The sequence below is a fragment of the Aethalodelphis obliquidens genome, unplaced genomic scaffold (assembly GCF_003676395.1).
Source record: "Aethalodelphis obliquidens isolate GAN/ISIS:26980383/991018 unplaced genomic scaffold, ASM367639v1 scaffold36, whole genome shotgun sequence".
Taxonomy (NCBI): domain Eukaryota; kingdom Metazoa; phylum Chordata; class Mammalia; order Artiodactyla; family Delphinidae; genus Aethalodelphis; species Aethalodelphis obliquidens.
Window position 1 is genome coordinate 7,590,014 of NW_020837980.1, and position 25,594 is coordinate 7,615,607.

Below are 25,594 nucleotides of genomic sequence, written 5' to 3' on the forward strand. Positions count from 1 at the left end.
GTAACATTCTTTATTTTAAAGTCTATTTTATCTGTTATGAGTATTGCTACTCCAGCTTTCTTTTGATTTCCATTTGCATGGAATACTTTTTCCATCCCCTCACTTTCAGTCTGTATGTGTCCCTAGATCTGAAGTGGGTCTCTTGTAGACAGCATATAGATGGGTCTTGTTTTTGTATTCATTCAGCAAGCCTGTGTATTTTGGTTGGATCATTTAATCCATTGATGTTTAAGGTAATTATTGATATGTATGTTCCTATTATCATTTTCTTAATTGTTTTGGGTTTCTTTTTGTAGGTCCTTTCCTTCTCTTGTGTTTCCCACTAGAGAAGTTCTTTTAGCATTTGTTGTAGACCTGGTTTGGTGGTGCTGAATTCTCTTAGCTTTTGCTTGTCTGTAAAGCTTTTGATTTCTCCATCAAATCTGAATGAGATCCTTTCTGGGTAGAGTAATCTTGGTTGTAAGTTCTTCCCTTTCATCACTTTAAGTATATCATGCCATTCCCTTCTGGCTTGTAGAGTTTCTGCTGAGAAATCAGCTGTTAACCTTATTGGAGTTCCCTTGTATGTTATTTGTCGTTTTTCCCTTGCTGCTTTCAGTAATTTTTCTTTGTCTTTAATTTTTGCCAATTTAATTACTATGTGTCTTGGTGTGTTTCTCCTTAGGTTTATCCTGTATGGGACTCTCTGCACTTTCTGGACTTGGGTGGCTACTTCCTTTCCCATGTTAGGGAAGTTTTCGACTATAATCTCTTCAAATATTTTCTCGGGTCCTTTCTCTCTCTCTCTTCTCCTTCTGGGACCTGTATAATGCAAATGTTGTTGCGTTTGATGTTGTCCCAGAGGTCTCTTAGGCTGTCTTCATTTCTTTTCATTCTTTTTTCTTTACTCTTTTCCACAGCAGTGAATTCCAGCATTCTGTCTTCCAGGTCACTTCTCCGTTCTTCTGCCTCAGTTATTCTGCTATTGATTCCTTCTAGTGTAGTTTTCATTTCAGTTATTGTATTGCTCATCTCTGTTTGTTTGTTCTTTAATTCTTCTAGGTCTTTATGTTAAACATTTCTTGCGTCTTCTCAATCTTTTCTCCATCCTTTTTCCGAGGTCCTGGATCATCTTCACTATCATTATTCTGAATTCTTTTTCTGGATGGTTGCCTATCTGCACTTCATTTAACTGTTTTTCTGGGGTTTTATCTTGTTCCTTCATCTGGTACATAGCCCTCTGCCTTTTCATCTTGTCTATCTTTCTGTGAATGTGGTTTTTGTTCCACAGGCTGCAGGATTGTAGTTCTTCTTGCTTCTGCTGTTTGCCCTCTGGTGGATGAGGCTATCTAAGGGGCCTATGCAAGTTTCCTGGTGGAAGGGAGTGGTGGTGGGTAGAGCTGACTGTTGCTCTGGTGGGCCGACCTCAGTAAATCTTTAATCCACTTGACTGTTGATGGGTGGGGCTTGGTTCCCTCCCTGTTGGTTGTTTCGCCTGAGGCAACCCAACACTGGAACCTACCTGGGCTCTTTGGTGGGGCTAATGGTGGATTCTTGGAGGGCTCACGCCAAGGAGTACTTCCCAGAACTTCTGCTACCAGTGTCCTTGCCCCCATGGTGAGCCACAGCAACCCCCCATGTCTGCAGGAGACCCTCCAACACTAGCAGGTAGGTCTGGTTCAGTCTCCCCTGGGGTCACTGCTCCTTCCCCTGGGTCCTGATGCGCACACTGCTTTGTGTGTGCCCTCCAAGAGTGGAGTCTCTGTTTTCCCCAGTTCTGTCAAAGTCCTGCAATCAAATCTCAGTAGCCTTCAAAGTCTGATTCTCTAGGAATTCCTCCTTCCGTTGCCAGACCCCCAGGTTGGGAAGCCTGATGTGGGTCTCAGAACCTTCACTCCAGTGTGTGGACTTCTGTGGTATAAGTGTTCTCCCTTCTGTGAGTCACCAACCCAGCAGTTATGGGATTTGATTTTACTGTGATTTCGCCCCTCCTTCCATCTCATTGTGGCTTCTCCTTCGTCTTTGGAATTGGGGTAACTTTTTTGATGAGTTCCAGTGTCTTCCTGTCAATGATTGTCCAGCAGCTAGTTGTGATTCTGGTGTTCTCGCAAGAGAGAGAGAGCAAGTCCTTCTACTCCGCCATCTTGGCTCCTAATCCAGTTTCTGCTTTATAACAAAGTGAATCCACTATACCTATCCCTTCAAGACATTTAATATCAAACTTCTCATGACTGTGAAGAGATCAAGGGCCCCAGGCTTTTTAAATACTTCCTGCCTGAGTAGGGCAGGATTGAACCTATAGATGGGATGATCATTATAACCAGCCAGTGGCAGACAAGAAAAGAGGAAATAGGGTCAACTAATTGTCAGGTGCAGCGACTGCTCATTCAATTACGGATGACTTGGAACTTCTGGGAATTAAGCAGAGAAACCAACTTTGAAGTCACGGTAGTCTTCAACCCACTCAATTTGTGAGAAATGTATGTGGAACACCCATTAATACTGTGTTTGCATGCGTTACCCTCTTCAACATCCCTTTTAAGATCTTCTGGAGAACAGATGCTTACTCTGGGTAGGATTTCTCATAGAGAAAGGCTTGGAGAATGTGGGACTTGGGCAGGAGCTCCAAGTCATCTCACATCAGGGCAAATGTAAGTGGTTGCTTTATTCTTAAAGAAAGAAGAAATGTTCATTCTCTAAGTCTGTGAGTCTGTGAGTCTGTTTTGCAAATAAGTTCATTTGTATCATTTTTTTTAAGATGCCGCATATAGGTGATATCATATGATATTTGTCTTTCTCTGTCTGACTTACTTCACTTAGTATGATCATCTCCAGGTCTATCCATGTTGTTGCAAATGGTATTTTTTCATTCTTTTTAATGGCTCAGTGATACTCCATTGTATACATGTACCACATCTTTATCCATTCCTCTGTCAATTTAAAATTGAATTTAAAATGAATGTAGAATCCAGACTAAGTATATTCCAGCCAGGTGTGTTATGTCCAGAACAACTGTAAATGAAGTTCACCATGTTGAAATCATGACAAATTTGAACCTATTTGATTCTTGAGGGTTTTGTTATATAGGAGGCATACAAAAAGATTCACTGTGGTTTTATTAAAGGGAAAATGAGAAATATCAACTGAGGGCATAATGATTTCACCAGGAGTAGGAGAAGAGATAGCAGAATCTGAGTTTAAATATGGCACATGTGTCAGCTGTATAGAATTTCAGAAGCAAAAAAAGACACTCACTATAAGCTTCTAGATTACAGGCAGAAATCTGTGGAATAGACTTATTTACCTATAGCAGGAATAAGCATTTAATTATTGTAAAGGATTACAGAGGATATTTGAAATAATACAGCTTCTCACTACAAAATGCATTGCAACTGGTCACCTACAAACTCTCTAGAAAAGATGGTAAAAAAAGGGGGAGAGACTTGGCAAAGCTGTCCTCCTTATTATTTATCACGTAGGACCTCTTTTACAAAGAAGGTAGTGGTCTGTTTATTTTCCAGTTAAAAAATGAAAGAGTTACATTCTGAAATTTCAGTCTTGGAGTTCATGGTCCTGCATATCTTCTGAACCTACATATAAACATCTGATTTGAAGTAGGCTGGTGTTGAATTATGATGCCAAGAAGGGTGCCACCACACTCTAAAACTTTGCAAAATGAAAGCCCTTGTAAAGTCCCTGTTAAAATATTACCTTTTTTCAGTAGGGCATCTTATAGAACATTTCAAATGACTGGAGGGGAAATAAAGAGATTAATCACTTTATAAGCACCAATTAATGTGGGTCTATATGCTATTGGTGTCTTACTGGACAATCAATTTTTAAAAAGAAATAAAAGTTTCTAGGACTTACATTGCTATGCTTCCGCTAATGACTGTTTATTATTTCCTGGCTTAACTACTCACTGATTTATATCTTTAAAGCAGTCCTAACAATTATTTCTTTTACTTGAAAGTCCAATTTCAGATTTAATACTCTATGGTCAGTTTCTCTGAAAGGGAAGATCTAGAAACAAAGAAGTGGTATCATTTTCCAAAAACGACTCTGTAGATTAAGTTATAAGTGGGATTTCTTTGGATAGCAACTTTCCCAGATCTCCTTCCTACACCCCTGGGCTTACCCTGTTATTCAATTATTATTCTATTAAGCGCACTTTTTGCTACTCTTTTTAATATGGATAATGTTAGGGTTTTGCTGTCTTTTGGGCTCTCCTCATGTACTTTCTCTGGACCATCTCCTCAATAGCCATTACTTCAAATGACATCTCTAAACCAATGGCACTAAATGTATAGCTCTACCCAAGAATTTCTCTAAAGCTCTGAACTGCCTTATTGACACCTTCCCTGGGAGATTTCAGTCATCTCAAACTTGACATCTCCCAAACTGAACTGGCCATCATCGGCTTCTCTTTTGTTCTCTCTTTCAGGAAGTGGCACCACCACCCAACACTTATCAGTTGGCCAGGCCAGAAAGTTATGCTTAAAGCCTCTCTCTCTTTTTTCTTTTTTGGCTGCGCCGTGTGGCTTGTGGGATCTTTGTTCCCCGACCAGGGATTGAACCCGGGCCCTTGGCAGTGAGAGCCTGGAGTCCTACCCACTGGACCGCCAGGGAAGTCCCCAGGCCAGAAATTTATGAATTATCTTAGACTTTACTCTCCCTGCAGAATGACCCTCTACAACAAGTATGGCTCACAGTCTACTGTGAAGTTCCCGACAAGTCCCCTCTGGCCACATGTGGCTCCGGATGGCTCCCAGTCGTCCATCTCACACTGGGTGATGTCATTAAAGTCCTCTTGTGGTGCTAAAGCTGCATGAAGGTCTGGAGTGAGGGGAGGGGGGATGTCCCCACTACCCTCTGGGTCGTGGTGTCTTAAAAGCCAAATCAAGCTTCCAATGCCTCTCTCTCCCTCTCCACCCCCCTCCTTCACCTCCTTCATCCAGTTATGATTCATGACGCTGAGCAGAAGACAGCTACCAAACTGTACTGAGAATCATTCCTATATTCTAACTGCAGATATGTTTCTGGAAACAGTATAGAGGATCCTCAAAAAATTAAAAATAGAACTTCCCTATGATCCAGCAATTCTACTACTGGGTATTTATCCAAAGAAAATGAAAATACTAATTTGAAAAGATATATGCACCCCTATGTCCACTGCAGCATTATTTACCATAGCCAAGGTATGGAAGCAACCTAAGTATCCATCGATGGATGAATGGATAAAGAAAAATATGTATTTATAAAATGCAATAGTACTCAGCCATAAAAAGAATGAAATCTTGCCATTTGCGATAACGTGATAACATGAGTGGACCTGGACGGTATTATGCTAAGTGAAATAAGTCAGAGAAAGATAAGTACCATACGATTTCACTTATATGTAGAATCTAAGAAACAAAGCAAACAAACAAAACAAAGTAGAAACAGACTCATAGATACAGAGAACAAACTGGTGATCACCAGAGGGGAGGGGAATGGGGGTTGGGCAAAATACATGAGGAGGATTAAGAGGTACAAACTTCCAGTCATAAAATAAATAAGTCATGGGGATATAAGGTAAAGCATAGGGAATATAGTCAATAATACTGTAATAACTTTGTAAGGTGAAAGGTAGTTACTGGACTTACACTGTTGTGATCAATTTGTAATGTATAAATATGTCAAATCACTCCGTTGTGCACTTGAAACTAATATAATGTTGTATGTCAACTATACTTCAATTTAAATTTTTTTATTTGAAAAACAAGACAGTTCTGAGTTCTCCAAAAGACGCTTTAGGATATCCCTTTGTACACATCCAGGATGTCTGAACCCAGTTTAGGCTCAGGCTGGGATATCAATCATCTACTTAGACAAATGATATGTGCAGCCTGAGATTCTAGACAACTCCTGAATGCCTTTATTTACCAGGTCTGGGACTGTAATTTGAGGAGCTGCCTGAAAACCACTGTTCACTTGTCAAAAAACAGCAGTTCAAGTTCATAACGTTTGGAAAGTGTTTTGGCATTTACATAAAGAAGTCAGAAAGAGGCTCGCTTCCCATGGTCCCTGCACCTAAGGCTCTTTGCTAAACAAACGTGCTGTTTGAGAGATATGGTTTTTTAAGCCCTCTGCCCACTAGAAAAGAGGACTTTGATCACCCGGTTTGTATAATGTGGTCTTGAGGCAGCAATAACTTGTCCCTGTGGCCCTGCTGAACAAGGGTTGAGTCGCCCACCAAGTGGGGAAATGTGTTTCAACCAGTTTCCAAGGGATTGTTTTCTTCAGTGACCATCCTAAGTGTTATACTACTCTCATGAAACAAAAGGCCTGAGAATTTTTTCTGACATTTTTGTGTGGAAGATAACTTAAGCTTTGCAGAAATTTGTGGCTCATTTCAGAAAGAGTCTGCCCTTTTGTACTAACTAGTATGCATCGTCTTCAATGCCTCAGACATTTTACAGATATTTAGAGAAGTATTAAACTTATGATATTATCTGATTAAATGAATGAAAATCTAAGAGTACAACCAACTAAAATTTGGCTTTTTGCTGATAAGCCCACTTGAATCACAATACTTTCAAACAGAGGTCATTCCTTTTTCCCTCCATACTCCTTGGGGTCAATGTCAGCATATTTTTTTTCTTACATTCTACTACTTCCTCTTCTTTTTTCTTTTTCATCATGAGAGTGATGGGAGCAAGTTGATATTTTAGAAGGACCAGCCCAGTATCTGAGAGGAGGATGGATGGGAGGGGGGACTGGAACAGGGAATTAGGCTGGGGACAGATGCCAAATCCAGACAAGCTGAGAGCCTGGCTGAGAGAGGACTGCAGGGCCATGTCAGTAGGCTCAGGTGTGGGAGGAACCAGGACAGCTCTGCTCGGCTGTCCTGGTTGGCTTATGGAGATGGATGGGGGTAGATGGGGAGGAGGGAGTTGCTGGTGTTGAGATGCCTTTGGGACGTCCAAGGAAAGTGCTCAGAGACAATTGTCTTGGAGGGTCTGGTGTCTGTGAAGCATCTGGGTTTTATTCCCTAAAACAGATCTGAACTTCCCCACAAGTCCCTAAGCCCTGGGTAGCCAGGGTGGAGGGTGTAAGGGAAAGCCAATCAATACGTAAACATCACCGTTTTTCTTACTAGTTTAAATTATTCAAACCCTTTGGGTCAGTGCTCGGTCTTCGTTTGGTATTTTAAAATGTAATTTAATTTTCTTTATTTTTCTCTTCCTTATGAAATCCATAGCATCTGATTATACGAGAGCCCGCCCCCATCTCTGTCTCTATTGGTCACTTTACTGTCTCCATGTTTTTGAGGAGCAAAGAGAAGGTCCATGTGCCCAGAGAATAGAGAGCTAGAGGAGGGTCTCTGCCAGGTGAGTCTGGGATGTCACAGGGACCGGATCATAATGACCTGGTGAGCTGTATTGAGAACTTTGCTCCTTATTCTAAGAGAAATCAGAAGCCTTTTAAGGGTCTTAAAAGGGTGAAACAATACCTGATGTGTTTTTTTAAAGACAAAGACAATGCAAAGAATGGAACTGAGCGAGGCAGGAGCAGATGTGGGAGAGCAGTTAGAAGCCAAGGCAATAGTTAGGGCAAGAGGATGACAGTGGCAACTGTGGTGACAGTGAAGGTGGAGAAGTGTTAGGAGAAAAAGTGGGCAGAACTTGGGGATTGTTTAGATGGGGGTTCATAAAAGAGAGAGAGGAATCTAGCATGATTCCAAGGTTTCTGTGAAAAGCAACAGAGGGCACGGTGGTAGTTGCCTGCGAGAGATGAGGAAGAAGAACAGGCTTGGTGGAGTGAGGGTTCCCCCAGGTTTCCGCACCCGTGACTCTCCCACACCTGCCTGGCCAGTTCGAACTGCCGCCGCCGTTCGCACACAGTCAACTGTGGCAACGGAGATAATTGGGCCTCTGGCTCCACAACTCACGCGTATTATTCACCCTCAGCTGGGCCTCCTGGCTTTTTGGAAAGATTTGTGTTAATTTCAAATTAAATCTTTTTTTGTTCCTCATATGGAGTTTTAAAACCATTTTTACTCTTTCCATATTTCCAGTTCTATCTTCCCTCCTCAGTTTTAGCAAACTACCTTGCCTCTTAATTTACTTAAAAATGTAGAGGCCAGGGCTTCCCTGGTGGTGCAGTGGTTGAGAGTCCGCCTGCCGATGCAGGGGACACGGGTTCGTGCCCCGGTCCGGGAGGATCCCGCACGCCGCTGAGCGGCTGGGCCCATGAGCCATGGCCGCTGGGCCTGCGCGTCTGGGGCCTGTGCTCCACAGTGGGAGGGGCCGCAGCGGTGACAGTCCCGTGTACTGCAAAAAAAAAAAAAAATGTAGAGGCCAAATGATGTGATTTTCCTCAAATTTTCTTACGTCCACTTTAAAACTTCTCTAAACCTTCATTTGTTCTCTTTTCTTTCTTTCCTCAGTGGGAGAAATGTCCCTGTCCCCTTCCTAAGCTTTTTTTCTCCACCTGTGTTCCCATACCACCCCATTCCACTTTTTCTGGAACATTGTCTCTTAGACTATCCCCAATCTCATATCTCATGTTGAAGGAAATAGTGTTTTTCTCTGAGTCCAGTATTTATACACTCAAAGTAGAAAATTTGGAAGATACAGAAAGGAACAAAGATGAATGCAAAAACCACCTACAATTTCATACAACAGAGAAAACCACTCTTGATTTCTAATTTTTTAAAAAAATTTCTCTTGCTACTGCTCCCTCCCCTCAGCCTGAAAACATGTTCAATTCTCTTATTTCTTCTCTTGGTTTCCTATTTCAGTTAGTGGTATTACATTTTTAATCTTATTATCTTTTATTCAGGCAAGGTAGACCATAGGGAATCATCTCTGAGGCTTCACTTTCCTCAATTCAACATAAAATTCTGCTGATAATATCATACTGATTCCTTACTTGTGTCAGGCACATTGCTAAGTACATTAGCTGCGTTTTCCCAATCAATCTTTCACTGCACTGCATTATTCTTGTTTTATATGTAAGAAAAAAGAAACTTTGGGGCTCACAGCTAAGTGATAAAGTCACAGTTTGAACTCAAGCCTGTTTATTTCCAAAGCTGGTGTCTTGATGTCTTTTCAGTTTGTCCTGTCCTGTCTTTTTCCACTGCTGTTGCTCTAGCTCACATCATCACAGTGGAAGCTCTGTTAGCAGATCCCCAATTAGCCAAATCCCCTCATTAACAGCCCTTTCCGATCCTCTTTCACACTCATCACTGGAGACTAGTAGGAGATTGTCTGCTGCACTAAACTTTCCTACTCCCATCAATTTAGTTGTATGTTTACCAAGAAACAGTTGTATCTTGTTCACAAGCCAGTCAATGCAGTTGTACTTTTCAATATGTTACAGCATTTAATTAAATATTATGTAAACCAATGAAACCTGAGTGTGAAAGAGAGCTGTTCCTATGCAAACTAAGTTGTAATTCTTTGGGAAGACTTGGTGAGACTGAGTGGCTGAAAATATTATAATTCAAATAAGTATGAGAAAGGTGAACCAAACATAATTGGGAAAAGTTTGTAAACATGTCTTTAAGATTCTGCACTCTGCTCTTTGCTGCAATTTAGAGAAATGGAAACATGAGTGTGACTCACGTAAGAAAAATGATACAATTCCAATTAGCAAACTTATACTCAGAGGAAGGGCCTTGGCACTCTATTATACAATTGCCGGATGAGTGTACTCATATATGTCTTAGGTTAAAAATATAATCTCTGAGGAAAGTGTATATATCTTTTCTTAATTCCCTACTTGTTAAAGCAAATGACTGATCAAATTCAGTCCCTGACTTCATTTAATGGGAGACCTTCCACCGTATCTCCCATTGTCTCCCGAATAGTAACAGCACGTTTTATCTGATCCCCTAGTCTTCAGTCATCATTTTCTCCATTCAGTTAACAAATATTTCTAGGAGCCTACTAATTACCACCATTACCTTCTTAAAACTCAGATCTAAGCCTCTCACTCCTCTACTCACAATAACTCAATGCCTTTCCATTGTCTACATAATGAAGCTAAAATTACTTAGCAGAATATTAAAGACCTGCAGGGATCTGATTTCCACCCCCCTTTTTAGCTTCGGCTTCTTAACACAGCACTTCACCACGTCCTTTAACCTCATCACTCACACCCTGGCTGTTGCCCAAACACATGACACCTTCAGCATTCATCCTGAGAGAGGCTGGGGTGAACTTCATATTTGCATTCCTCATCAATTTACTCATTATAGAAAATAGTATTTGATGGTGAGAAATATATTGTTCATAGAAATTACATATTACAGAAAATGCTGAAAGCATCTGAATCCATTTTGCTGAATACACTTCAAGTTGTAAAGTCAAGAGTATTGCACAATTATAGTCTGGGGGTGGAGGTGGGGGAGGGTTAACTTGTCTTGAAATAAGCAGTTTAGATTTCCCTTATACATAAGATAATTCAGTAAAGGTTAAAAAGTCTGCATAGAAATGATGACTTGACTTTCCTTATCCAGTTGTCCAGTCAGGAAAAATATCTAGTTCCTAGGTGACAAATATCAATGGACGGCTGTCATGACTGTCCTCCATCTTTTGTCCCTCTCATTCACATTCTTTCCCTGGGAGTCTTACTCCTGTGGGCTGTCTCGGCTGCCACTACTGCAGAGAACTCTGTAAGTGTCCATCTCAGATAGGGCACCTCTGTCAGTTCCACTCTTCTCTTTCCCATTGCCGTTGTGTATCTTCCATGGCAAAACACCATCCAACACACCAGAGTTTAAAATAGAACTTTCCCGGGACTTCCCTGGTGGCGCAGTGGTTAAGAATCTGCCTGCCAATGCAGGGGACACCGGTTTCAGGCCTCGTCCGGGAAGATCCCACATCCCGCAGAGCAACTAAGCCTGTGCACCACAACTACTGAACCCGTGCTCTAGAGCGCACGAGCCACAACTACTGAAACCCCCGCGCCTAGAGCCCGTGCTCCACAACAAGAGAAGCCACCGCAGTGAGAAGCCTGCGCACCGCAACAAAGAGTAATCCCTGCTCGCGGCAACTAGAGAAAGGAAAGCCCGCGTGCAGCAACGAAGACCCAACGCAGCCAAAAATAAATAAATAAATTTAAAAAAAAATAAAATAAAATGGAACTTTCCCAGCAAACTCACTTTCCCCCACTTTCTGTCTGGGGGACCACCACCTCAAGGTTTTGGAGTGATCTCTTTTGCTCTGGGGGATCTGTTTTGCTCTTTGCTCTTCCTTAGGCCACTGTTGCCCATTATTTCTTCCTATAAAGGTTGAATGATTAAGGGTCTTGAAAACTGTAAGCATACTTGCCCCTTTACTGTCAAACTTCTTGAAATATTTGTCCACACTCGCTGTATTCAAGTTGTTACTTCCTGTTCACTTCTCAACCCAGTGTAATACGGCTTCTGCCCCCAAACTTATTACTGAAGCTGTTTGCATCAAGGTTGCCAATTACTGCCCTGGTGCTACATTTGATAGATGTGCCTCCGTTGTCAACCTAATTCCTTGTAGACTTTGATATTTAGACCACTTCTTCTACTAGAAATAAATCTTCCCCTCAGCTTCTGTGACCCCTTCTACTAGAAATAAATCTTCCCCTCAGCTTCTGTGACCCTTCTTTATCTCACAGGCTACTTCATCATATTGTTCTTTTTAGGCTCCTTTCTCCTGCCTTTTAAAAAGTGTGTCTGGGGCTTCCCTAGTGGCGCAGTGGTTAAGAGTCTGCCTGCCGATGCAGGGGATGCGGGTTCGTGCCCGGGTCCGGGAAGATCCCACATGCCGCAGAGCAGCTGGGCCTATGAGCCACGGCCACTGAGCCTGCACGTCCGGAGCCTGTGCTCTGCAACGGGAGAGGCCACAACAGTGAGAGGCCCGCGTACCACCAAAAAAAACAAAAAACAAAAAGTGTGTCTGTTCTTCAGAGTCCTGAGTCTTCTTGTCTCCTCCCTCTATGCCCTCCTGTAAGCAACCTCATCAATTTCCATGGCTTTCCTTACCACCTCTATGTCCACGACCACCAGCTCTGATTCTCCAGCCCCATTCATCACCTGAGCTCTCAAGATGCGCTTATCTAGCTGCCTCTCGAATATTCCACATACACATCGACTTCAACCTGCCTGGGACTGAATTTACAAAAATGCAAACAAATACTCCTTTCTCTCTTTTTTTTTCCCTAGCGAATGGTACCACTGATCATCCAGTTACTCAAGCCTGAAACAAAGATACCAGTCTTGACTTCTCTTTCTTCTTTATTCCCAAATCAATATCAAGGTTGTCAATTCTACTTTTGAAATATTTCTTAAATTCCACCACTTTTTCCATCCTTTCTGCACTGTTATGGTTCAACCCACGATGATATCTCCCATCGATTTCTGCAGCAGTCTCTAAACGGGTTCCCTGCCTCCATGCTGGCCCCTCTCGAATCTGTTCTACAGGCTGCAGCAAAATTCCTCTTTCTAAGCATGCAAATTTAATCACATGGCTTCCCAACTCTCCTGTTCATGTGTCTCCACACTGCCCTCGACATTAATTCTAATCTCTCTCACATGGTTTAAAGGGCCCTTTAGCGATCACGCCTGCTCACCGCTGAAGCTCCATCTTTTGCTACCCACCCATTCCTTCTATGGTGCTTCTCTAAGTTCCCAGACTGTGTCAGTTCTCTACCTGTGGACTCCAGCCATCCCCATGAACCTGCTCCTCTCTAACCAGCCTCTCCTCTCTGCTTATGATCTCTGCACCCTCCCCCCTGCAATGTATTCATCCAACGTACTTTTTGAACAATAACTATGCACCAGGCATCGTTCCCCATGCCTAGACCACAGCAGGGAGCAAAGCGGGCACATCACTGAGTTCACGAGGCTCAGAGTCCACTGGACACTCAGATAAACCAACTTAGGCCATTGCAGTCCTTTGAAATAAGAGGGGACACCGGGAGCTCCAAGAGCCCCGATGAGGGCATCTCACTCAGGCTGGGAGCAGGAAGCTTCCTAAGGGCGGTGTTATTTAGTGTTAGACCTGAGACAACATAGAAAGGTAAGAAGCCAGGGAGTTTGTGAAAGACCTCAAAATGCAAATCTTTCTTATGTCTTCTGCCTTTTCTTCTCCCTTCTCACTCCTCTAACTCTTGTCCCTCTCCACATCCCACTACCTCCATTGTTTAAATAAACACTTTTTTCCTTCACTTGTGGCAGCCGTTTTTCATGCAGACATTCCCAGCTCTTCAGCAAACCCACCAGCTCCCTTTCTTCAAGTCTCTCCTCAAGGCAAAAATGAGGAAGCCTCATCCCTTTATTGAAGCCCCATCATCCATCTCTTGGACAAAGCTATCGGCTAACTTATAGCTAACGAAGGGCATGCCCAGATGTTCTCTTTTTATCCTTCTGCTGTACACGTTTTTCCAATAGTCCATTTGTCTGATCATATTTCCTAATTGTCTACAATGTCAAATTGTCTATAAGAAATGGGCAACCCATGATCTCCCCTCCAAAATAATACAGCACAGATCAGGTTAAGAAGCCTTCTCTCAGAGCCTTGAGATTCCTGTCAGACCTCAGGCTCACCACAATAGGCTGGTGGTAAGCTTTCTAGACTTTCTTGAGTGATAGTTATACCTCACACATAGGAAAAATTAATGATCAGCTAACCCCACAAATCTCTCAACCTTCTACTTTTAAAGGGTCATATCATATCATGTTAAAAAGAATTAGGCCCCTTAGGGCTTGTCATTTTACATAGTCCCTCCATTCAAGAATGGTTCCCATTTTAAATCTAAAATATGGCACAAACGAACCTATCTACAAAACAGAAACAGACTCATAGACATAGAGAACAGACTTGTGGGCAAGTGGTGGGCAGGAGGGAGAGGGATGGACTGGGAGTTTGGGGTTGGTAGATGCAAACTATTACATTTAGAATGGATAAACAACCAGGTCCTACTGTATAGCACAGGGAACTATATCCAATCTCCTGTGATAAACCATAATGGAAAAGAATATAAAAAAAGAATGTCTATATGTGTATAACTGAGTCATTTTGCTGTACAGCATTAATTAACACAGCATTGTAAATCAACTATACTCCAATAAAAATATACATATAAAAAAGAATCATTCCCATTTTAAAAGATTTTAATAAGATGAGAAATATACTAGGATAAATTTGCAGTCTCCCCACCTCCCACCCTCTCCCAGGGTAAAGAAGAGGGTGGCCTTACCTGTGATTGGTCAGTGGCTGCAGGTGACTCTGCCTTGCATCAGGAATGTCATTGTTTTCCTCACTCACTACAGCCTGAAGATGTGGCAACAGGGCTGGTGCTGATATATAGAAGGAAGCTAATCATTTCATTCTTTTGTTGGAACATTTTCCTACCCACTTGCAAATAAACTTCCCTTTCCTTTAACAGCTTCTCTCTGAAGACACCAACAATAGCACTTGAATGAGAAGAGCTGCGGTCGGAGCCCAGGAGGAGACAACGGAAGGCTGGGACCAGGGGTCTGGGCTAGAGGTCAGTGTCCACTGGCTTCTGGCTAACTGGCTACCAGTCTCTCCAAAGGGAGCTCTTAACAGAGGCAGATGGAGACTTCCATTTAATTCCATGTGGTATAAAAAAATGTAATTGTTTCACCCATAAAGGCAGTCATGTTTCTATAACAATGGCTTCATTCAGGGCTCTCGAGAGTCATTATTGCCAGTTCTTTTGGGGACTTTATGAGCAATCATTTTCTAGGTCTGAAGCAAAAGAAGAATCAGAACACAAGGCTCTCTTTTTCCATTTTTGTTTTCAAAATAAAAAGAGACATCACCTGAGTGCTTTAATCATGAGCACCTTTGTGATGACACTGGAAGCGGGGTGGGGGGGTGCTCTATGCATCTCTGACCTGTAAAGTCTTAGCATTTTAATCACTTCTGATGCCCTTTCACAGAGAAATTAACAGGTCAATAAAGACAAGTCATAGAAGGGGCAGGTAATAAACCAAGATGTGGATACTGTTACATACCATATGGCAACTCTTGATAATACAGAATGGCTGGAAATTTCAAGAAAAGGCTCATCCATTCTGAGAGAGATTCTATGTTTATTGTTCTCTAACATTTCCAGTATACATTTAGAAATTTAAGAGCAGAGCTGCCATATATGGGATCTGATCAGAGTGGTGAGTAGGGCTGAAATCAGACAGGTTCCTTGGCCAGCAAGCCTTACACCCTGACTTCCTCTAATTCATATATATGGGCTAGTGGAAGCTCTGTTTCAGAGAGTAGATAATAGAAAATTAACAAATAATCTAAATATTCAATAGTAAGATACTGGTTGAAAAATAAATATAAAATCATTGGGACTTCCCTGGTGGCACAGTGGTTAAGAATCCGCCTGCCAATGCAGGGGACATGGGTTCGATCCCTGGTCCGGGAAGATCCCACATGCCGCGGAGCAACTAAGCCCGTGAGCCACAACTACTGAACCCATGCGCTACAACTACTGAAGCCCACGTGCCTAGAGCCCATGCTCCACAACAAGAGAAGCTACAATGAGCTACAAAAGCTGCAATGAGAAGCCCACACACCACAATGCTCGCAGCAACTAGAGAAAGCCCGCTTGCAGCAATGAAGACCCAACACAACCAAAAATAAATTTTAAAAAATCATTAAACAAAATCATTAAAGCAATGGTATATATGAATATAACTACATGGAAAAGCAGGTTAAAAATAGAATATAATATATAACCCCATTTTTGTGAAAGAAATATATGTAAATACACAGAAATACAAACATATACTATATATGTGTACATGTGTACAGTCATAAAGTCTATGTATTTATCTATTCAGGAAGAAAAATTGGAAGACACACCAAAATGTTGACTGCAGTTGTCTTCATCTGGTAAGTTTTTGCGAGACGTGACTTTTTTCTTCTGCTGAAGAAAGTGTACTAACTCTGTGTGTGTGTGTGTGTGTGTGTGAGAGAGAGAGAGAGAGAGAGAGAGGGAGAGAGAGAGAGAGACAGAGAGAGAGAGAAATGGTTATTTTTTATGTGATTAAAAAAAGTTAAAACCCCAAATAATGGATTGGGGCTTAAAAAATAACAACTAATAATATCAATAGTTACTTTAAAAGAGATAATTGTGAACTAGAAACCTGAGATAGTGTTTAAAACTACCTGGGCAAGTTAAAAAGAAAGTCTAAATGGTCTGAGGACAAAGTATTATTGACTGTTTGATTTGTCAGTTTTCCAACTGTAATAACTGTGGCTTTATGACAACATTTTCATAAGGCAAAAAATAGCTGTTAAAGTGAATCATCAGTTTAGAAAGGTAATTATAAAGTAATTCCACCTCTGATATTGATTGCGTTCAACAATTCCATTCAGAAGAGTAATGTTATATTCCCTTTAAGCCATTTGTTACTACAACATTCAAAGAGATATAGTGTATAAAGGAATTATATATTTTGGACTCTGCATTAGTTTTATTAGGAAAATGGGGGAAAGGAGGTGTGTTTAGATGTGGCTTCCTTTCCCTGACTTCTCCCTTTGGAAGAATTGCATTCTGGTTAATCCCTGAGGTAAGAGTCTCAGGCTAATATTTATCAACACGTATTAGAGTGTCTACCAGGCATCATATTGGTACATTTAACGTTCACACCAACCCTGTAAGATAGGTATTTACCATTTAAGAGACCAAGGCTCAGAGGAATTTCCTAACTTCCCCGTGGTCACACAGCCAGTAAGGTGGTGGTCCCAAGATTCATACTCAAGACTTTCTGACACCAAAGACTCTGCTCTTTCCAATTAGGCCACAGTTATAACAGCCCATGGTGATAGATGGCATTGTTTTTTAATATTATTCAATCTCCCCTTTTCTGTAAGAAGATTATACATCCTGCCCCATCACCTTTGGTCCTGGTTGTGTGGCCTGCTTTGGCCATTGGAGTGTGAGCAGATGTGATGAACACTACATACTTTAAGAGGCATCATGGGCTTTTGTGATCTCACTTGCTCTTTTCCCTCTGTCATATGAATGTCCCAAATATGGAAGCTCCTTCAATATGGGTCCCGGAATGTGAAGACTCGTGGAGCAGAGCTGAGCAGGGTCTCAGCAGCTGCCAGCACAAAGCCGCCAAAATGTGAACAAATGTGCGTTCGTTTTCTATTGTTGCAAACAAATTACCACAAACTTAGCACCTGAAAACCACAATGTATCATCTCACAGTTTCTGTAGGTCAGATGTGTGGTCATGGGGCTATCGGATACCGTGCTCAGCATCTCACTGGGCTGAGATCAAGGTGTCAGCTGCTGTCCTCACTGGGGTTTGGAGTTCTCTTCCGAGCTCACTGGTCATTGACAGAACTTATTTCCTTGTGGTTGTAGGACTGAGGTCCTCTTTTCTTGCTGGCTGTGGGCCAGGGGTTGCTCTCAGTTCCTAGGGGCTGTTCTCAGGTCTTTTCAGTGTGTCATCTTTCATCCTCAAGCCAGTAATGGCACTCTGAATCTCCCTCCTGTCAAGTCTCTGACCAGAAGACACTGCTTTTAAAGGGTTCATGGAATTAGGTTAGTTCCACCCAGATAATCTCCTTATCTTCAAGTCAGCTGATTCATAAAGAGGAGGTCCCAAGGAAGCCAGCAGGGCCAGAGCCTGTGCAGCTGCCAGCTCCGTAAGGGGGTCTGGTGTGGTGCTCCTGGGGACCCTGGATGGTGTGGGAAGGAGCTGGGCAGGAAGGGCCAGCGTCAGGACAGAGGAACACGCAGGGGCTGGACCTGGAGGGCGGGGAGCCCAGCACAATCTGCAAAATCCCTTTTCCATGTAAGGTAACACAATCACAGGAGTAACACCAAGGGATGGAGACCATGGGGGCCTTCTTAGAATTCTGCATAGCACAAAGAGAAAACTGTGTGGAAAGCCACAGAGACTTTGGAAGATTGATTTTTACTGCACCAAAACTGACTAATGCAACTGGCTACCTGAAATTGTATGTCTGTGTATATAGAAAAAGGCACATGTATGGACACCAAGGGGGGAAAGCAGCGGCGGGTGGTGGCGGTGGTGTGCTGAATTGGGCGATTGGGATTGACATGTATACACTGATGTGTATAAAATGATGACTAATAAAAAAAAAGATGTTAAAAAACAAATTAAAAAATAAAGAAAAGGGCACAATTCATAACGGGCAGTTCAATGAATTTTCACAAAATGACCACACCTGTACAACCACCACCCAGATTAAACAAATAAACTAAAACAAACAAATAGACAAAACGCAGAAAATTATTAACAACACAGAAACCCCTTTCCATTTCCCAGCCCCTAAGATAACCACGATCCTATCTTCTAACACCATAGATTATTTTTGCCTGCTTTTGAAATCTTACAAATGGGTTCTATTAATACTGCCTTCTATTAATACTGTATCTATGAATTTCACTCCTTTCTTTGCATGCAGTTTTAGTTCCCTTCCTGTATAATATTCCATTATGTGGATATTCCACAGTTTTCCGTTCTACTGTTGTTGATAGGCATTTGGTTAGTCCCCCCTCCTTCCTTCCTTCCTTCCTTCCTTCCTTCCTTTTTTCTTTCTTTCTTGCTTTTCTTTCTCTCTCTTTCTTTCAGATACCTTTATATCTTCAATCTAACCTTCCCTCTCCCTAAAAAGGAGGGAACCCAATTTCCTAATGTCAATAACTTTCAAAGTTAATGTTTAAGAAACCCTCTCTGAAAGATTATTTGGAAAATCCCAACGAATGGATTCAGACCAAGAATGTAGGGAACTGAAGGAGGGGTAAAAAACAAGATATAATTTCATACCCTTGGCTTATCTCAGGGCAGAAACTGCTTGGACGAGACCAAGGTCATTTCAGCCATCACTCTGAGTGGAGCCGCGCAGTGTAGTGGGAAATGGAGTAGGCCTGAGGCACCATTTAGGGCTCTGAATTGGTTCCTTCTTCTAGCTGATAACATTGGCAAGTCACTACCTCTCTGAGCTTCATTCCCTCCATCTGTCGTGGAGGCAGTGGTAACCTTCCATTGAGATGTTTTGGTTCCTTCTAACACTTCTACCCCTTATTTGGAAAGCAACAACACATTTTGCCCCAGCCCCAGTGCACCATCTGTTCTCTGGTCTTCTTTGCCTTGCTTGTGCCCCAGAAAACTGGCCTCTGTAGACTGCATCACCTGGTTCTCTTATTGATTTGCTTCGAACCGGGTTCAGCCAATGGAAGGCACTGGCAAGACATTGGAGGGAAAGCAGGGAAAGAGGTTGGATTATTCCCCTGCACACACACAGCTCCCTCCCTGCCTCACTGTTGTTCAGGGGTACCTGCATTCCTCCCAGGCCACAGCTCTAGTGACCACTTGTCTCCAGACACCTTTGTCCCTCTTCTACTTTTTTTAAAAATTAAAAAAAAAATTTTTTTAAGATGTGCCACATATTTTATTTTATTTTTAATTAATTTTTATTGGAGTATAGTTGATTTATGATGTTAGTGTTAGTTTCTGCTGTACAGAAAAGTGAATCAGTTATACATATACATATATCCACTCTTTTTTAGATTCTTTTCCCATACAGGTCATTACAGAGTATTGGGTAGAGTTCCCTGTGCTATACAGTAGGTCCTTATTAGTTATCTATTTTATATAGTAGTGTGTATATGTCAATTCCAGTCTCCCAATTTATCCCTCCCCCTTCTTCCCCCCACCCAGTAACCATAAGATTGTTTACTACATCTGTGACTCTATTTCTGTTTTGTAAATAAGTTCATTTGTACCATTTTTTTAGATTCCACATATAAGTGATATCGTATGATATTTGTCTTTCTCTGTCTGACTTACTTCACTCAGTATGACAATCTCTAGGTCCATCCATGTTGCTGCAAATGGCATTATTTAATTCTTTTTAATGGTTGAGTAATATTCCACTGTATATACGTACCACATCTTCTTTATCCATTCCTCTTTCGATGGACATTTAGGTTGCTTCCATGTCCTGGCTATTGTAAATAGTGCTGCAATGAATATTGGGGTGCATGTATCTTTTCAAATTTCTCTGGATATATGCCCAGGAGTGGGATTGCTGGATCATATGGTAGCTCTATTTTAGTTTTTTAGTCCCTCTTCTACTTTAAACTTAAAGGTGATCATGATTTCTCATTCATTGGTTATCCACCATCCCTTGTTTTCTCTACCCAGTCCCTATCTCTGTAAACAGTCCCTTTATTACACTGTCTTCAGGCTTAAGCCATTTGAACTGGATCAGCCTTTCCTGCAATGCCCCTGATACTAGAGGAGGGAGCCTAATCATATTGTCAAACATGATGGGGAACCAGAAACAGTATCAAAAGCTGGAGGCCTACTATGGAGAACAGTATGGAGGTTCCTTACAAAACTAAAAGTAGAACTACCATATGACCCAGCAATCCCACTACTGGGCATATACCCTGAGAAAACCATAATTCAAAAAGAGTCATGTACCAAAATGTTCATTGCAGCTCTATTTACAATAGCCAGGACATGGAAGCAACCTAAGTGTCCATCGACAGATGAATGGATAAAGAAGATGTGGCACATATATACAATGGAATATTACTCAGCCATAAAAAGAAAGGAAATTGAGTTATTTGTAGTGAGGTGGATGGACATAGAGTCTGTCATACAGAGTGAAGTAAGTCAGAAAGAGAAAAACAAATACTGTATGCTAACACATATGTATGGAATCTAAAAAAATAAAAAGAAATGGCTCTGATGAACCTAAGGGCAGGACAGGAATAAAGACGCAGACCTAGAGAACGGACTTGAGGACACGGGGAGGGGGAAGGGTAAGCTGGGACAAAGTGAGAGAGTGGCATGGACATATATACACTACCAAATGTAAAACAGACAGCTAGTGGGAAGTAGCCACATAGCACAGGGCTATCAGCTCAGTGATATGTGACCACCTAGAGGGGTGGGATAGGGAGGGTGGGAGGGAGAGGCAAGAGGGAGGAGATATGGGGATATATGCATATGTATAGCTGATTCACTTTGTTATAAAGCAGAAACTAACACACCATTGTAAAGCAATTATACTCCAATAAAGATGTTAAAAAAAAAAGCAAAAAAAAAAAAAAAGCTGGAGGCCAAAGAAAACCATGGATATAAAGAACCAGAGAGATGAGATGGAGAAATGATGAATCATAGTAGAGTCATGTGAGCAGTTTCTATAGTCTCTGCTAAATTCTTTACATGCATGGCGTTTAAACTTCACAATAACCCTATGAGTTAATATAATTACCTAATCTAGAGGTGAGGAAACTATGCCTTGGAGTGGTTAAGTAATTTGTTGAGATCACTCTTTAGTAACTGACAGAGCTAAGATTTGAATCCAGGACCTTTTTACCTCCCAAACCCCTGCTCTTAACTAGAACAGAAACTTACTTTCTATTGCAGAAACAAGAGCTGTGGTTGACTGCTAGCTTACATACTTTCAAGACTTAGTATGTGGCATGGCTGTGTCTCAAAGACACATATGGGACAGATAATTTGGAGATATTTAGCAAGTTTATATGAGTTTGGATGAATACAGAGTTGGAAGGTCACGATGGGAGCAGCTGGCATCTCTTCTCTGCGTCACTTTCTGCTCTCAAAGCTTTGGCAACTCCCCATTGACCCCCAAATAAAATCCAACCTCCTTTTCCTGTCCTTTAGGGTTCTCTGCAATCATACTATAGCTTCCCTTTGGGGATTATCTCCCACCCATCACACACTCAACTTGCTCTGATCAAACTGACTTGTTCTTTGTGGTTCACTTGTTTTTTCATGAAGTTGCCTTCTCTCTATTTTTCTCCTTTGAAATCCTCTTAAGCCTTTCTGTCCCACTTCAAAGCTACTTCCTCCAGACAGATCTTTTCTTATCACCTCCGCCACAAGTTACCACCCCTCCCTCTTCTGAACATTGACAGCTTTGTTTACGCTACACTCTCTGCACATATCATATGCTGCTTGGACTTCTAGTTGCCTACATTCATCTATCTTAGACGTTAGGAGCTTAGAGGATGGGGAACACAAAGATGAAGAAAACAAAACCCCTGCCCCCAGGGTGGTAAGAACACAAAGAACTGTAAATACCAATGCCTCTATATATTTGGGGACTTTACTTTAGGCAACTGATAAGAATTGGGCATGTAAAAGAGTAAATGTTCACATATAGTTGAGGGAATCCGGGAGGGTTTCTTGGATAAAAAGACATTTGTATGTACCTGGAACTCTGGTTGGGCTGTCCACCATCATAAGTCGGGGGGAGGGCATTCTTTGGAGAGACAGAAGCCTAAGACAGCTTCAAAAATGTTGCTTTCATTGAGCATCCCAGTATCTCTGGTAATTAATGAAACTAGTAATAGTGTCTATCGTTTACTGAGTACTTAACACACGCCAGACATTGTGTTAAGTGCTGTTTGTACCTTATTTTATCTAATTCTCGTAAGAGCCTCCCCATTTTACAAATGAGAAAACCAAGGCTTAAAGAGTTTTGGTAACTTGTCCAAAGTGACCCACTTAGTGGCAGAGCTGAAACTTATATCTATATCTAACTGATTAGAAAGTCCAGAAGATGAAATATGAGGCCACATTGCCTTTCTTGTTACAACTTGATATAATATATATTCCTTCTCTATGCATCTACCACCAATATTCCAGAGAAAATTCAAACCCTCAAAGAGGTATATGGAGCCAACATAATCCTCACATAATATTTATAAACTGACAAATTTTAAGGAATCTAGTTATTTACAATGGATGTCTGAGAGTTGTTTTTAAAAATAATATTTCAAAACAACGTTCCATTTATCTTCTATTATATTGGTGCATTAAAGTTATGCCTCTTTAATCTTAGGTACAAAACAAATTCCAAAATGTCTTTTAGTGATATAGGTTTTCTCTTGAAATATTTTCTAAAAATAAAATATGGTCCCACAGTAATTATGTTAATCACCATTCAAATCATGGTCTCTATTTAAATTCAAAACTGTATCTAGTGACTTAAAAAAAATGGGTCTTTGATATTTTTATCAGGATAAAAAAATGTCCCAGTGCCTCCCAAATTTACAAATGACATTATAGAATATGGGCGAAATTTACCAAAAACAATGAGCTTCCATTTTCCAGATGCTTGAGCAATGAGCATTAACATTGGAGTTTCCTGGGTGCAAGTTATAAGCTAGTACAAGCTGAAAAGAAAATGTCAGTATTTTTTGTTTCTCCTCATAAAACCTTTTTTTCCCAGATGTTATGAAATGTTTCTGTGCCCAGTGTGGGAACAGTGATGAATTTTCATATTAACAAAATATGACCGTGCATCAAGATGTTGACAATTATGTGACGTATAGTCTTCAACCCCAGGATGAATTGAAGAGGCAGTCACCACATTGCAGTGTTAACAAAAGAGCACTGACGTAAGGTCAGCTTGAGGACAGATTGCTAGCAAAATCAGCTAAAAAAGTGAGAGAGAGAGAGAGAGGGAGGCTTCCAGGGGTAGATTATTTTCTTCCAATAGGCAGAAGGATGGCAGGTGTTCACAAGTGTGGTACCACCAATTAGGGTGCTCTTTCTCGGGCCTCTTGGTGGATGCCTTGCTTTGGTGCAGAGAAGCAGCTCTGGAGAACTACAGGAAATGTTTGCTTCAGTAGAGACCGCAGTGCTAAAGATTTGGGGGAAAAAAGTCACATCTGAAAAACATAAAGTTTGGAATTGTCGGGGCTTTGGTTCTGTTCAGAGCTAAAAGTAGCCGGAAACGAAAGGGCAATGGAAAATGGAGTCCTTGCAGTTTTATCCAATCGCTATTGGATGCATGCATCAACATATGGACTTTTGGGCAATTAACAAACAGTTTTTCAGATCATATATTCTTGTAAGAAATGTAGAGGGCTGAAAACATCTCCCAGAATGACCACAATAGCCTATTGTTAGACTTGACAGAAATTAGACCATAAAATGGGCAAAAGTTTGATTTGTTTAAACTATTTTTCACTCCCTAGAAAATACCACCAGCATCATGAACATCAGTGGTCTGATAAATATAACATATCTCACGGAACAAGACTTAGGGTGACCAACTATCCTGGCTTTTCTGGGACTGAGGAGTTTCCCCTGGACATGTGACTTTCAGTGCCTCTGAAACCACCACTAGCCTGCGGTAGTACCAGGCAAACATAGATGGTTGGTCAGCCAACAATAAGATCAAATGTTTCACTTTCTGTCTGATATGCTAAATTGATATGCAATTTAAAAGTGCTAAGAAAAACAAAACACGGCTCTTTTATTTTTAAGCCACTAACTTCTATTCCATTTTTTATACTACAGGTTTGTTGGAAAACTAAATGATTTTTTTTAGAAATAAAATAAAATATTACCTTCTTTTATAAACTGAAGATTTTTTTCCATAGCTTATAAGGAGTGATTCAGTCATTTCATTACTTTAAACACATGAAAGCTTTTGCTTTAAACATAGAACAAATAAATAAACTAACCCCAAAACACGAAATGCTATGTCTCCTGAAAACTAATACACTGAAAGAGAAGATACAGCGATATGGGCAAGAGCTATTGCATTGGTGATGCCCGTGATTCTGACTAGGGCTTTGTCCTGTGATGTGTTGAAAAGAAGGGCTCAAAGAAACTGAGAAGCAGCGTTGTATTTGGGGATACAGCAGGTAGCTGCACATATGGATTGATGAAAGGAAATGATGGGAAGGGTTGAGCTGCTCAGTGCCACTTCCTCATGCTTGGGCCTCCTTGACAGAGGACAAGCTGCAACTGAAGTGGGAAGAATAGGGGGATAGAACCTAGAAATGCACACCAAGACCTGAAGATCATCCTTTTTTTTGTTTGTACTTAAGAGCAGGGCTTCGGGCAATTCTATTTATTGCATTAGAATTTAATAATAGCTGAGTGGTTTTAAAAACACATTTTAGAAGGAACATTGCACGTTTGTGATTCATGCTAATTTAAAATATAAGGTGTTCTATTTTCATTCCTTGCTTTTATATTGTGCTAATTGTACCTAAATGGAAAATGTTTAACTTTTATCAAATGAATGGAGCTGGATACAAAGCAAGATGGCAATCGTGGTTTCGATTTCTTTTAAAGGGCATATTTTACATACACCAAGAAAAATTAAGTAAATTAAATTTACGTTATTAGTGTAAGTTATTTCCAGGTTGGAAAAATAGCAAATTTTAATTTTATTTTGTATTATTTCCCATTTCTCTAAAATGAATGTGCATTATTTTTAGAGTAGAACTAATAGTCTTTCAGTAAACATTCTTCTTCAAGAAAAATGAAACATTTTGATTACTTTCATTTTCTCTATTAGCGAAAGTGATAAATTAATAAGCATTTCTTGACTATTGCATACAAATAAAGAAGAAGGCATGATCAATACCCTCAAAAAGTGTAAAATATATCAGGAAAGGCAGACTGAACCTGAAAAAAGAAAATCATAAATATTAGATTGTGATAATAAAAGTCAATGTTATTCAAGGTCATTCATTAAAAAAGCAATTTTAGTATTATTTTGTGCTGTGTACTACGTCATACATATATTGGAAAAAAAATCACTGATTATTAGAATCTGCCTGCATTTTAG

At 40.9% G+C, this 25,594-nt stretch overlaps 1 long non-coding RNA gene across 2 annotated transcripts in view; it reads left to right on the forward strand.

Moving 5' to 3' along the window:
* The window catches only part of LOC113632352 (uncharacterized), a 309,091-nt gene that overhangs the window by 281,404 nt on the left and 2,093 nt on the right, over window positions 1-25,594 (forward strand). For both annotated transcript variants that reach the window (XR_003437769.1, XR_003437770.1), the window contains 2 exons: window positions 14,392-14,493; window positions 15,818-15,869. This is a non-coding gene — a long non-coding RNA (uncharacterized LOC113632352). The remainder of the gene's footprint in view (window positions 1-14,391; window positions 14,494-15,817; window positions 15,870-25,594) is intronic.